The following is a 15,442-nucleotide window of genomic DNA, read 5'->3' as shown; positions in this document are numbered from 1 at the left end:
CCTACATGAGAGGGAAGTAAACTGCAACCTTGTTTCAGCCACTGTTTCTTAGGGATTGTGTGTAACTTAATATATATTATCAATTCTGCCATATATGGAGCCTGAAAGGACGCATCATTTCAGAAAGATGCGATCAAACTCTCCTTGGTCACCTCAGTGTCTTACAGTCAAATGAATGTTTATTGCGTCCTCTAAGGATGCAGCACAGCACAAAACAAGTCAAAAATCCTGTCTTAACAGAGTTTACATTTAGAATTATTTCACTTAACCTTTTAAGACACCCCTCCTTTCCCAGGGAAATGCATCTGCCTTTAGAGATGAGAAGATGAAGGTGGAAGGGTTTCCATAAAGGTTTTGAGGTCACACAGCTGGTGAGTAGACTTTCAGGATTCAGGTTTATCTTCTGCCAAAGCCACATTCTCACCACTAACACAGTGATCTCCAAACAGAGTTTGGTGGAGTCCCTAAGGGTAACAGAGGTTTGTCGTGGTCTTTCATGGATGGATGGTTGTGAGTGTAAGAGATGAAGGGGTAGGTGTTCCCCCACAAGCACAAGAAAGGCCTGAGATTAGTTCAGAGAGTGTCCTAGGAGACCCCAGGGGCAAGAATGAGGGACAGCCGGCTCTTGAAGTGAACCAATAGTGAACGGCAACGGGACAAACCAAAGCACAGCAGGCCCCCAAAGACAGATGGCACCAGATATCAGAGGTCTCAGACACTTGTGCTTTTGACACTCTCAGGGACCCTCGGGCGGAACAGCCCTGTCTGGGAATGGGAGCGCATCTCAACATACAAATCGAGTCATATTCACATAAAGGGTCCTGCATTTCAATTTTGTCTGAGTTTGTGTTTGGGGATCCTGATCACACACCCACACTTGCACACACACATCAAGACAAGTGAGTCATAGAAGAAACGCAGCGTTAGCCAAAGGTGTCCTGGAGTGACACAGCTCTGGGGAATATTTTCAAATATTCTTTCCATTTTCTGGGTTTTTACATGGTCTTTAATGAGGATATGACAAACGGGGAGGAAAAAACTAAGAAGAGTCAATATATATATTTTTTAAAAGAAAAAGAGTCAGAGGTATTTTTCAATGTCCCTTTTTATATATTCTGAGCTTTCACACACCCCTCAATGGATTTTCTTAAATGGGAGAAATCACTCTCAAGGGAAATTTCTGTTTATTTTTAGTTTAGGTTTTCTGGTGGGGAGGGACAAAAAGTGAGTGGTTCCTGTAACTAGATTGTTCAAATAGATCTAATAAACTCTGTTACTGGAAATGGGAGGCTGTGAATTTCCAGTCAGAGGACATACATTTCACAAGCCTGGGAGGAGGGCTTTGCAGGATAAATAGGCAGCAGCACCCAGGAAACTCCAGCATCCGGGCAAGCGGCGGCTCTGGATCCACTGCCCACACCCCGCTCTCGCAGGCAGGTAATCCGTGATGCTCCTACACTGGGAGCCAAGGGACCCCTTTCCCAGGGTGGTTCTGGCCTTGATCAGGGGTCAGTAGAGCCTGAGGCAGGAGGGAGGCGGGAGGACGTGCGTCTGATGCTGGGAGGACCAGTCCTCTCTCTGGGTCTCTGTTTTCATCCTGCAAAGGGAGGGATGTGCCACCATGGCTTCTGGGGGCATTTTTGCTTTTGAGTCTTTGGGTTTGTGATTCGAGCCAGCTGTGCCCCATCCAGCTGTGCATCCAGCGTCAGGTCAGAGGTCCTCCGAGAGCCCTGAGGTGCGTCTCCTTGCCTGGCACAGGGCGCTGCTCTCAGAGAGTCCTGGGGACAGAATTAGTGCACCAGGTCCCTCTGGGCAGAGGCTGCGGGGTCTCCAGGGGGGTTTTCTGGGTTCCATTGTCTCTCCAGGGACCCTGGCAAGCAGACAGGACCTGAATCTGCCTAGCACTGAAAAGACAGACGGCTCAGAAACAAAGCCAGCCCTCCAACCTGGCCAAATGCTTCTTTGGTTGCTTAGTTGCCAAGTCGTGACCGACACTTTTGGAACCCCATGGACTCTAGCGTACCAGGCTCCTCTGTCCATGGGATTCTCCAGGCAAGAATACTGGAATGGCTTGTCGTTTCTTCCTCCAGGGGATCTTCTTGACCCAGGGATCAAACCCATGTTCCCCATGTCTCCTGCATCGGCAGGCAGGCTCTTTACCATCTGACCCACCAGGAGAGCATCTGGCTAGCTATTTTTCCAGGAAGAATTTTGGGGAAAAACGTTTAATTCTTTGTGAAAGAAACCGTTGCATCAGCTCTGCATAAACAAACTTTTGGGAAGATTGATCGCCCCTGTCCTCAGGCTTGCCCCTAGGCTTTTCCCCTGGGCTTGAGTCTCAGCTCAGGCTCCTCCCTCCCACCTCCTCCTTGCCTTCCCTCCCTGCTCAACACCCCTGCAGTGCTCTCTCCTCTGAACCCTGAGATGAGGGGCAGAGACCGAAGGGAAACAGTCCTGTTTGCTGAGGTCACAGCTTTGACCTCAGTCTCCCCTGAGGCATCTGGGCAGTAGCTCGGTCCTCTGTTGCCAGGGATCACAGTCTGGCTTGTAGAGTCCTAGAGAGGGTGGCCAGTGGAGGGGGTGACACGTCTGGAACTCCTCTTAGGAGCCCAGCACCTTCATCCTGTATGTCACCTGAGCCGTTCCACATGTTGGATGGAGGTGGGAACTTAGGATCAGAGAGGTTCAGTCACTGCTCGTCAACACACAGCACTCACAAGTAGCCAAAATGAAATCCTCGACAAGGTCCCTGAGACTCTGAGCTCACCCTGCTTCTCCCCACTAGGAGGCCTTTCCAGGTTCTTGTTGGAAACACCCTTCACATGTCCACGTGGCAGGGGCTGAGCAGAATGCTCTGCCCTCCTTGTTCTTTACACCAACCCTCCTCAGGGCAGCCAGGCTCCAGCACGGCTCCCGCTGCCTGTGACAGCCTCTCTCCTGAACCCTCACTGTGACCAGGCACCTCGACGGAAGAGCCTCCCTGAGGTCACACCCTTATCCTCAGAGGCGGGGAGAGGTGCTGTGTCCTCTGATCAGTGCAGGGCTCCTTCCTGGGGGGACAGAGAGGGGACATCGTGGGAAAGGAGCGCTGCTTCCTAGGCCCCTCTGACAGTGTCAGCTCCCAGGAAGAGGGAGATGGGTTCTTGCTGGACAGCACCTCACACCCATCACCAGCTTCCCCACCCTGGAGCCAGGCACCCCAGGCTCCTCACCCTTAGTACTCCACTGCTTGCTGTGTGACCTTGGAAAAGCCCCTTCCCCTCTCTGTGCCCAGTCTCTCCACTGGGGAAATTGCTAACGATCACAGCACTTGATCAAAGGGTGAGAGAGAGCCCAGAGCCTCCTTGTGTGTTGGGAGCCCAGCAGGGTGCCTACCCCTGAGAGGTCCCAGAGCAGCAGGGCAAGAGAACAGAGACCACGGGGGATAGAGGGTAGGGGTTGGGACATCATCTGACATGTGGACTGAAAGGAGCTTTGCTTTTCAGACATGAGGGCAGAGAGAATGTCCCCCCTCCTGGCTCTGGGGCTCCTGGTGGCTGGACTGTGCTCCAGGGTCCACTGCCTCCCAGAGAATGTGACCCCAGAAGAACAGCACAAAGGGACATCTGTGGATGGCCACTCATTAGCCTCAAGCAACACTGACTTCGCCTTCAGCCTCTACAAGCAGTTGGCTTTGGAAAACCTCACTTCTCCCCTCTGAGTGTCTCCATAGCCTTGGGCTTCCTGTCCTTGGGGGCCCGTGGCTCCACCCTGACGGAGATAATGGAGGGTCTCAAGTCCAACCTCACAGAGACCCCCAAGACAGAAATCCACCAGGGCTTCCAGCATCTCCTGCAGACGCTCAATCGACCCAGCAATGAGCTGCAGCTGAGTGTGGGCAACGCCATGTTTGTGCAGGAGCAGCTGATGCTTCTGGACAGGGAAGTTCAGGGAAGACGCCTGGGTGCTGTACTCCTCCGAGGCCTTCCCCACTGAGTTCAACGATTCCAATGCTGCCATGAAGCTCATCAACGACTATGTGAAGAATAAAACCCAGGGGAAAATTGAAGACTTGTTCAAGAACCTTGACTCCCTCACGAAGATCATCCTGCTGAATTACATCTACTTTAAAGGTGACTACCTGGATTGGGGTTGAGGGAGACGCACCTATAGTTCTCAGGTTTCAGAATCATTTCTAACCCAGCTCAGCCAACTATGTTACCAGCAACCCACTATCGAGAAATCTCCTCGTGGTTTGGGGGACTTAAACACCAAGGCCCACTCTGACTATAGTCTTTGTCTATTTTAGCTTTTTCCAAATTGCTTTTCTCATTGTAGGGCAGTGATTCCCTTAAGTGAGGCAGAGGGATGCTTTTTTTTTTTTAATTTATTTGTTTGACTGCATTGGTTCTTAGTCACAGCACGTGGGATCTCTCGTGGCAGCAGGCAGATTCTACAGTTGTGGCAGGCACGCTCAGCAGTTGTGGCAGGCTGGCTTTGCCTGGAGGCGTGAGTTATCTTATTTCCCGACCAGAGGTTGAGCCCGTGTCCTTTGCATTGCAACAGGGATTCTTATCCACTGGACCACCAGGGAAGTCCCAGAGGGAGACTTTATTCTGAGTTAAACTTGCCTGCCTGCCAAAAGAAGGAGAGCTTTCCTTTCAGATCTATCCCGTGGGGGATGGCAACTCCAGCTTCCTCCCTGATGAGAACTTTAGGACACGCTCAGGAAGGCCTTGGCTCTGCACACTGCGGGCTTTGTCAGACATGGGGTCCCTCTAAACAGACCTTGTCTCTGGGGGTTGAGGTGGGGCTGGTGGCCATCTTCCCAGTGCGACAGCCTCTGAGCAGCCTGGCCATCTCAAGATTCTTCAGTGGTGGGCTTCTGCTATCCTGAGGCAAGACCACATCTGGGGAAAGTCTTGGGGTTGGACAATATCTGGGCCACAATATCTTCTTTTTTTTAATTCATTTATTTTTTAATTGAAGGATAATTGCTTTACAGAATTGGGTTGGTTTCTGCCAAACATCAATATGAATCAGCCATGGGTATACACATGTTCCCTCCCTCTTGAAACTCCCTCCAGGACACAATATCTCTCCAGATTCTAGCTGGTCCCGTGCCCAGTCCCATGGATAGCAAGTTGCTATGACAAACCTCAGCCAGGAGACTCATAAGAGGCAGAGTGAAGGCAGAAAGATTTCACCCGGGGAGCCAGCAGTGCAAAAGGGACTCAAAATAGATAAGGCACAAAAGATTATCATTGAATCATGAAATGGTCAGGTGTCTAAGAGACCCTAGCTGTGGGGGACAAGTTAGCCCTGAGTTAGGGGCTCCTGGATGAGTCCAGGGATGCCCTTCCTTCATCTGTGTTTTCATCTGTAAATAAAGGGACGGGATGGCATTTCCTTGGAAAAGGAATCCAGGCATGATGTGCCGTGTTTGTTACCCGTATCTCGCATGCTTTCTTCTCCTAACAACCCACCCCATCTTGAGAATTTCTCCTCTAAAATCTCCTCCCCAGGGGCACCCTCTCTGTCTGCTCCTGCCTCTCCCCATGGGGACACAGGCAGGGATGGAATCAAAGAAGGAGGTGGGGATGGATACACACCCCAGAGCCCTAATCTCCCATAGAAGTCCCTGCCTCAGCAAGAGACTCATTCTCCTGGGTGGAGACGTCTATTGACCCCACCCTGCCCTCTGGGTCACCGTGTGGCTCCTGCTCCAGTTGGGCTCACAAGGACATGGGGACGTGTGTCCTCCCTACAAGGCCAACAACTAACCCCTGGTCACTTGTTCCCTTGAAGGACCAGGAGGTCCCATATCTCCCCAGGCCCAGCCTCATCCCCATCTCTCCCTTGCCCTCCACATTCCTGTTGACTTTGCATGTAGCACAACTAACCAGCTTTGTTTCATGCCCCCCTTCTCAATCCTGACCTGCGGGGACCCCATCCCCAAGGGCTTACCCATTTTCCCAGGTGTACATGCATAGCTGGCAGGCCCACCCCCAGAGGCACGTGGTGTGGGGCGCTGCTGGCGCAGGCAGGGCCGAGGAGGGAGAGACTTGCACTCACAGACTCCTCACCTGTCCGCCCGCCTCCAGCCAGGTGGAAGATCCCCTTTGACCCCAAGCGCACTGAGCAGGCAGAGTTCCACGTGAGCGAGAACAAGACGGTGGAGGCGCCCATGATGACCCTTGACCTGGAAACCCCTTACTTCCGGGGCGAGGAGCTGGGCTGCACGCTGGTGGAGCTCACGTACACCAGCAACGACAGCGCCCTCTTCATCCTCCCCAATGAGGGCAAAATGCACTGTCCCCAGGACCCGGAGCTGTGGGTTCACCTGCCTTCTCAGTCCTTCCCCCTCTTCCTGGACTCCTGACCCCCAGCAACAGGGCCTCAGGAATGTGTGGGACTGGGGGCAGACGTGGGAGAGCCTGTACTGAGATATCCTTGCCCTTTGCTGCCTGGGTGGCTCTGAGCCTGATTCTTTCCTTCTGGAAGATGATGGCGTCAGAGGGGACAGGGCCTTCCTCTCACACTAACACGTGCTGTGTCGTGAGGATCCTCAACAAAGCCCCCAACATGCGTGCTGTTGTCTCATGTCCCCACCTCTTGGGTGGGGGAGCAGATGGAATTGTATCAGCTGAGGGCTGATTGATTGATTGAAAAGCTATTGTGTGCCAGGGACTAATTATGCTCTGAGGGTAGGTCAGCAGATAGAACAGTAAATTCTCTGCCCTCGTGAGCTTACTCTGTGATTGAGATAAACCTACAGGAAATAAATGTAATGAATAATTTGGTGTGTTGAATGGTTAGAAAGGGAGAGACAGGGATAGTAAAGCAAAAATAAATAAATAAATAAATAAATAAAATTGGACCCAGAGGTATTTTGTGATTGTAACTAGGGGCGCCCTTAGGTGGTGTTTGAGGTGAGGGACTGAGCCATGCAGATGTGCTGGGAAAAGCCCTGTTGGCCGAGAGAACAGCCAGTGCAAAGCCTCTGAGGCAGGAGCGAGCCTGGTGTGGTTGAGGATTAGTGAGGCCAGAGCAGGAGAGCAGAGGGAGTGAGGGGGGAAGCTGGGAGAGGTCGGGGTCCTCAGGGAGGACTAAGGTCACCTAAGGCCTTGCAGACACTTTGACTCCCCCACTGTCTAAGGGAAATGGAAACTCATCACAAGGTTTTGGGTCAAAGAGTGAAAGATCTGAGCGATGCTTTGAAAGGATCACCGAGGGTGCCGAGTGGAGAGCAGATGGCGGAGGACATGCATGGAGGCAGGGAGGCCACCAGGAGCCCAGGGGGGTCACCCAGGGGAGGGCGCTGGGGGCTGGACCAGGAGGAGAAGGAAGCATGGGGAGGGGTCGAGTTCTGGGTAAATGGAGGGTAGACACACAGGCCAGGAGGTGGGATTCAGGAGACCTATCTCAGGGGGACAAGGGGAGAGGCAGTGCTGGGCCAGGGTCTGCAGGGGCGGGTAGGGAGGGGGTGAGGGCAGCATGAGGGGGGCGGGGGTACCCCAGACCCAGAGTCCCACTCCCAAGCTCACACTCCCCCGGCCACTCCCTATGCTTCTCTGGGGCTCAGCTCCCTGCTGTGAGGGGAGGGGTGTCCTTGACCCTCTGTTCTGAGTGCGGGATCTGCAGACCCAGTGGGGATGGATGTGGGAGGCACTTCATAAAGCACGGGGGACTGGAGACCTGCCTGCATGTGAAGTAGAGGCTGTAGCCCCTTCTCGACTCCTGTCCGGGGGACCTGAGGCTTTGGGGCTCCTGACTCCCAGCCTCCCCTTCCTGCAGATTCCAGGAGACTCAGGACAGGGGACCCCCTCGCCCTGCCTGTGCTCCTTTCCCAGCCCTTCCTTCTCCAACCCCAAGAGCTACCACAGGGCAGCGGCCCAGTCAGTAGCTGTAAATGGAGAAAATATGCATCAGACATCTTGATTTACAATCACTGAGGAGACATGTATCTATACATTCCTGGCCCATAAAGGATGCTCAGTAGGAATTTATTGACTTGTGTATAAAGGGGGGAGGAAGGATGAATGTAAGGAAGAAAGAAAGTAGGTCAATGAGGAGGAACAACTACCTCCCTGTTACAAGGGACCCAAGGTTTAAGAGAAGCCTCAGTCTCCTCGCATTTAGCATCTGTCAGACCAGTCACCATGGTAAGAGTCTTAAGGGAAGTACAGACAGAGAGATGGGGAGGGAACCTGGGGGTGGGAGACAGCATCTCTTACCCCAAGAAACTGCTGGCGGCTCTGCTCAGATGCAGCAGCCCTGCCCGCAAGGAGCTCACTGGGAAGGCAAGACAGAGACTCTGAATTGGATGATTCAGGCCCCCCCAAACCCTTGAATGCAGCCCCAAGCCCTTCATGTCCCACTGTTGTCCCTGCCAAGCCCCTCACCACCTTGCAGCAGCCCCTCTTTCCTGTAAGTGCCTCCACCTGCCTCATGGCCTCCTCTTCAACCAGCCCACTCCTTCCCCTCCCCAGGGACTCAAACTGGATGCCACCTCCTGCAAGAAGCCTTCCTGGTGACCCTGGTACACCCCTCCTGGTGCTCCCTCCTCCCCCTCCCCCCAGCACCGTCTCCCAGCAGCTGTGGAATCCGTGTTGGACAAGGGTGATTCCTGAGCCCTGCAGGCTTGCAGGGGAGAAGCAGGGCCAGGCGGGGGCAAGCCCACAGCCCCTGCCTTGGCACGCTGCCCTGAAGGTGAGAAAGCTGCACACAGGAATGTATAATGAAGGAATTAAACAGAGTTAGCCTGAGGAATCTGGAAACTGAGGAAAGGAGTGCTTATTCCAGGGAGAATGGGGTGGATGGAGACGAAACCCAGGAAGACCTAGCTGAGATGTGGGAGAACGGTGAGCACTAAGTTGAGTAAGCCATCAGGTTTATTTTTCTCACCTCCTAGGTTGATAGATACCATCTACCTGCCAAAGTTTTCCATCTCCAGCGACTATAATCTGCAACACTTTCTTTCTGAGCTGGGCATCCAGAACGTCTTCACCTCTGAGGCTGACCTGTCAGGAATCACAGATGTCATGGACTTAGAAGTTTCCCAGGTGAGTTTTTAAACTTTGAACATTTCATCTTCCACATGGGAGCTTGAAAGGTGACAGCAAGGCAGACCTTTGGGTAATCTTGAATTTGCAAAACAACTACATTGCTCATTACTCAGATCAGTTCAGTTCAGTTTAGTCACTCAGTCGTGTCCATCTCTTTGAGACCCCCATGGACTGCAGCATGCCAGGCCTCCCTGTCCATCACCAACTCCCAGAGTTTACTCAAACTCATGTCCATTGAGTCGGTAATGTCATCCAACCATCTCATCCTCTGTCGTCCCCTTATCCTCCCACCTTCAATCTTTCCCAGCATCAGGGTCTTTTCCAATGAGTCAGTTCTTCGCATCAGGTGGCCAAAATATAAGAGCTTCAGCTTCAGCATCAGTCCTTCCAATGAATATTCAGGACTGATTACCTTTAGGATTGATGAGTTTGATCTCCTTGCAATCCAGGGGACTCTCAAGAGTCTTCTCTAATACCACAGTTCAAAAGCATAAATTCTTCAGCACTCAGCGTTCTTTATGGTTCAACGACACCTGTACATGACTACTGGAAAAATCATAGCTTTGGCTACACAGACCTTTGTCGGTAAAATGATGTCTTTGCTTTTTAATATGCTGGGCATTACTCAGTTACCCTGCCTGCAACCCTCAAGCCCAGGGGAGCTGGGTTATAACCATCTTGGGGGCTAGTTCTACCTTCTTTGTAATGAATTTTGGGATAGACATCAGTCTTGGGAATGTGCCTGAGGTGGAATCAGCTGTAAACCCCCATCCCTTGCAGCACCTTTTACTGCCTATGGGATAAATTATTAAAGCCCTTAGTCCTGAATCTTGTCATTTTTAAAAGACATGATAGTTCTTCGCTCCTGTGCAGTGCTCAGCAGAGCAGGTAAGAGGTAATAGGTACTAACAGTGGCTCAGGGCCATCATGATCAGTATACACTAAGAGCAGGAGAGAAGAACACCAGAGGTCCTGGTACTGCGATCCGAGAAGCAGAGGAATCAGAGTGAATGAGGGGGGCGGGTGCTGGACAGCCCTGCAGTCTCCCCTGCACCCACCTGCCAGGGGACCTGATAAAGCAGACACAGATGCTATGGGGCTTTGTGGTCCAGGGATGGGAAGCCAATCCTAGGCAAGGTGGCTGAGGGACATGTCAGCTGGGGCAGGAGAGAAGCAGAAAGCAGTGCTTGCCCATCTGCTGCTTTGACATAGAGGGATTGTGGACAGTTCCCGGAAAGAAAAATGCCTCTATCTGCCCCTCCCCTTACACTAGGGAGTGTTTGGGGACAGCAGAGTCTCTGGACTCAGACGGAGGGGATTCAGATCAGGGAGCCCCTGCTCTTTGCTTCTCTGACCCTGGGCGCAGGACTTACAGCCTTTGACTGCACTCTGCACAGCCGTGGGTCGTGTATATGTGAACCAGCTGACAGGTTTGTTGGGAAAAACAAAGTTGAAAAGGTAGACAGCATAGTGACAGGCCAGTGGCAGAAGGTGGATGAATAGCAGTCCCCTTAGAGGCGCTCAGGCGACTGCGCACCTCCGCCCACCCCGTCTCCAATCCGTAATACTCTGCTGTCCCCACAGATGGTCCACAGCGCTGTGCTGGACGTGGACGAGGTGGGCATGGAAGAGCTGCTGCCACGGGAGTAGAACTTTCCTTCAAGTCTGCATTTAGAACTACTGTGCATTTCAACAGGCCCTTCCTGATTGCCGTAGTTCTCAAAGACACACAGAGCATCACCTTCTTGGGGAAAGTCACCAACCCCAATCAAGCCTAGAGCTCCGCTCTGAGCTGTGGGTGCCCTCCCTAAGGAGCAGGATGCCCAGGTCCCTGGGTGCAGCCTGGTCCCTGGGCACTGAGGATCCACCCTGCCTGTCCCCACCTGCTCACCTCTGGGAAGGTGACAGTGATGATGCTGGGGGCTCTACATGCACAGGGAGTCTGCGTCCTAGTCACGAGGAGGCTCCTTCGACAGCAGTAAACCACCTTCCTTGGACTGCACTTCTTCCTGTGTGTCTCTGCCCTGATCCATCTGACTCCATGCCCTGCTGCTGCCTGGGCCCCGAGGTCAAGCGCCCAGACCTCCCCACCCCTGGGCCCCTCTGCTTTAGACTCGTCAAAAGGCCCAGGAGCGGGCTCTGTGCCTGTGACCGAGCCCACTGGACCTCAGGCCCAGGACAGGGAGGGGCCCCTGCTGCCCACTTCCAGGGGTTCTGGTTCCAGGTCAAGGTCCACTTCTTCCTCCCCAGGGCCTGGGATGTGTCCTTGCGCTCACCTGCAGGGGCTCCAGCCCTGACGTCTTCTGGCACAGCCCCTGGACCCTGCCATCCTGCAGCTGAGCTGGGCCTTTCTCCCTCCAGGATCACCCCTCCGCCCCCCAGCACCCCAACCTGGGAGACTAGCTACTTGCAGGTTTCCAGCTGGGCTCCTCCACCACCTGATGTGTTCTACATCCTCCCCTGATGGAGGCAGGGCTGGCCCAGGCTTAGGGGTCCTGGTGACTAGAGTGGATGAGATCAACGTGCCTTGGTTAATCAGGGTCAGACTGTGAGCCACAGCCACGAGCACAGTGGCCAGCAGCCATTCCCGAGGGGCCTCCATCCTCTGGGGTCCTTGGTATGGAAGCTGGGGCAGGAAAGGATGGTGACAATGACTGCAGTCACCGTGATCAGTGAGCCACGGAGCATGTGCTCTGTGCCAATCCCTGTGCAAATGCCTCAAGATCCCGCCCCCCTTTCAGCACCACGCAGTCCCACCTGGGGGGAGGGGCAGTTTACAGGTTCCCACTCGACCGAGATGGAAACAGAGGCTCAGGAAGCTCAGGGAGCTGCCCGAGGCCCAGCAGCTGGTAGTGCTGGAGTCAGTACTGAGCCCAGAGTCTTGCGGGGGGAGGCGAGTCCTGACCAGATGAGAGGATCATGGAGCAGACGGCTGTCTGACAGAGGCCAGGTACCTTGTGCACCTGCTGGAGTGCCCTGACCTCCCCGTGCGTGCATGTTCTCTTTCCCCAACCCGGCGTGGGGATCCGGCTTCCTGCACACCAGTCCCTGGAATCCAGAGACGTCACAGGTCTCAAGGCATCTGGGTCTTCTTTAGCTTGTCCCCTCTGCCGTCTCTAGGTGGCACTCAAGCCCCCATCCTCCTCTTCCCTGCCGCTCCTCCCTGCCCCCGCCCCTCCGCTGCCTCCTAGGCTCACACACAGAGCTTCAGTCTCATCAGACACCCTCAGAGCCCTTCCTCCTCAGATACCCTTATCCCAGAGCCTGACTTAGCCCATCTGAGCCCCGTTTCTCATCCCTGGTCTTGAACTTGCAGGGAGTTCCCAACGGGGAGCAGGTGCAGGAAGAACCTCCTGTGCAGGGGGGTCCTGGAGACCTGGGCTCAGCTTCAGGCTCCACTGCTGCATTGGGGCCCCGCCACCTTCCTCAGGTCACCCAACCTCTCTGGGCCGCTCCCTCCTCTCTGTGGGGTTGTGTGAGAATCCCTCGTCCCAGAGCGTGTGTGCTAAGTCGCTTCAGTCATGTCCAGCTCTGCAAGGCTTCTCTCTCCTTGGGATTCTCCAGGCAAGAATATTGGAGTGGATTGCCATGCCCTTCTGCAGGGGATCTTCTTGACCCAGGGATAGAACCCGTGTCTCTAACGTCTCCTGCATTGGCAGGTGGGTTCTTTAACACATCCCAGGGTTGTAGGAAATCACAGTGATCATGAGACTGCCCAAGACCTGGCTCAGGGCAGACCCCCGGAAGGCAGCTGGTTTTATCCCCCTGGTGGACCTGAGGCTGTATCCTGCCTAGTGATTCTGACTTGGCAGGGCTTGGGGGACACAGAATCTGTGTTAGTAAGCTGACCCTTGGATCCACTGAGTCAGCCACTGTCACCCTTTTAAAGGGAAACTCAGGTTCTTTCACTTCCTACTGGAGACCCCTGATGGCCCCCAGCTCTTGGAGAAAAATATTCATCAGTGCCCCATATGATCTGTTCTTGCCAACTTTCTGACCTCTCCTATGACCATCCTTGCCCACCCTCTGCTGCAACAACTCTGGTTTTCCTGCTGTTCTAGATTTTAGAAAGCTATTTTCTGCCTCAGGACATTTGCACTTGCAGTCAGCTGCTTGAATGGGCTTTTTGCAGCCCCTTCGCTGGCACACTCCCTCACTTCACTCATTCTCTGCTCTAAGGTCACCACCTTAGAGAGGCCCCACCTCTGTCCTCACCACCTCAGTCTCACCACTCTCTACCCTGCCCATCTGAAAGGATATAATACATTGGCTTGGTGTCCTCTCTAGAGCGTAAGCTCTGGTTTTCCAGATGACCGTGGGCAGTCCTGGACTTTTCTATACTTGAGGTCTCTGGTCTATGAATGGGAGAATCAACTGAAATTCAGCCTCCAAGAAATCTTCATCTGTAATGTTTGATCCTTATCAATCACAGGCAGAGAACAGACAGCTCTCTATCTGTCCATTTGCTTAGTAATTTGCTTTTTGAACATCTCAACTTGGTTAAAATATTTATCAATTTCTAACTTTTTAACATTCATTCATTTGTTCATTCACTCATACACCAAGACATCAACCAAAAATCTACCATCTCTTGGCACTTGAGCTACCTGCTGGGGATGCAAGAAAGAGGATACACAGCTGTTTCCTGGGGGATCTTGGGGCCAGTGGGGACTGACACAGAGAATTCACACAAAACAGTATGTCCTGGACAGCCAGGGCCCTACAACCACAGACTTCTGAGTTGACAGGACATTGAAGACTTGAGAGTCCCTTGGACTGCAAGGAGATCAGACCAGTCCATCCTAAAGGAAATCAGTCCTGAATATTCATTGGAAGGACTGATGATGAAGCTGAAGCTCCAATACCTTGGCCACTTGATGCGAAGATCCGACTCACTGGAAAAGGACCTGATGCTGGGAAAGAGTGAGGGCAGGAGGAGAAGCAGGCAACAGAGGATGAGATGGCTGGATGGCATTAATCACTCAATGGACATGAATGTGAGCAAAATCTGGGAGATAGTGAAGGACAGGGAGGTCTGGTGTGTTGCAGTCCATGGGGTCACAAACAGTCAACGTGACTGAGTGATTGAACAACATGATGCAATATGAAGGTTGTTCAGTTCAGTTCAGTTCAGTTCAGTCGCTCAGTTGTGTCTGACTCTTTGCAACCCCATGAATTGCAGAATGCCAGGCCTCCCTGTCCATCACCAACTCCCAGAGTTCACCCAGACTCACATCCATCGAGTCAGTGATGCCATCCAGCCATCTCATCCTCTGTTGTCCCCTTCTCCTCCTGCCCCCAATCCCTCCCAGCATCAGAGTCTTTTCCAATGAGTCAACTCTTCACATGAGGTGGCCAAAGTACTGGAGTTTCACCTTTAGCATCATTCCTTCCAAAGAATCCCAGGGCTGATCTTCAGAATGGACTGGTTGGATCTCCTTGCAGTCCAAGGGACTCTCAAGAGTCTTCTCCAACACCACAGTTCAAAAGCATCAATTCTTGGGCGCTCAGCCTTCTTCACAGTCCAACTCTCACATCCATACATGACCACGGGAAAAACCATAGCCTTGACTAGATGGACCTTTGTTGGCAAAGTAATGTCTCTGCTTTTGAATATGCTATCTAGGTTGGTCATAACTTTCCTTCCAACGAGTAAGAGTCTTTTAATTTCATGGCTGCAGTCCCCATCTGCAGTGATTTTGGAGCCCAGAAAAATAAAGTCTGACACTGTTTCCACTGTTTTGCCATCTATTTCCCATGAAGTGATGGGACTGGATGCCATGATCTTTGTTTTCTGAATGTTGAGCTTTAAGCCAACTTTTTCACTCTCCTCTTTCACTTTCATCAAGAGGCTTTTTAGTTCCTCTTCACTTTCTGCCATAAGGGTGGTGTCATCTGCATATCTGAGGTTATTGATATTTCTCCTGGCAATCTTGATTCCAGCTTGTGTTTCGTCCAGTCCAGTGTTTCTCATGATGTACTCTACATATAAGTTAAATAAGCAGGGGGATAATATACAGCCTTGACGTACTCCTTTTCCTATTTGGAACCAGTCTGTTGTTTCATGTCCAGTTCTAACTGTTGCTTCCTGACCTGCATACAGGTTTCTCAAGAGGCAGGTCAGGTGGTCTGGTATTCCCATCTCTTTCAGAATTTTCCACAGTTTATTGTGATCCACACAGTCAAAGGCTTTGGCATAGTCAATAAAGCAGAAATAGATGTTTTTCTGGAACTCTCTTGCTTTTTCGATGATCCAGCAGATGTTGGCGATTTGATCTCTGGTTCCTCTGCCTTTTCTAAAACCAGCTTGAACATCAGGAAGTTCAGAAAGGAAAAATCAGCCCCGGAGATAAGCTCCTTTATTCTCTATAGACTTCATCTTTGAACAAATATTC

General features: G+C 52.4%; 1 pseudogene; it reads left to right on the top strand.

Moving 5' to 3' along the window:
* The first annotated feature begins 2,972 nt into the window (after positions 1-2,972).
* LOC112443162 (serpin A3-6-like) lies at positions 2,973-11,205 on the top strand (annotated as a pseudogene).
* The last annotated feature ends 4,237 nt before the right edge of the window (positions 11,206-15,442 follow it).

The sequence above is a fragment of the Bos taurus genome, chromosome 21 (assembly GCF_002263795.3).
Source record: "Bos taurus isolate L1 Dominette 01449 registration number 42190680 breed Hereford chromosome 21, ARS-UCD2.0, whole genome shotgun sequence".
NCBI lineage: Eukaryota > Metazoa > Chordata > Mammalia > Artiodactyla > Bovidae > Bos > Bos taurus.
The sequence above is the reverse complement of the archived record's forward strand: the minus strand, read 5'-3'. Positions and strand labels throughout refer to the sequence as shown.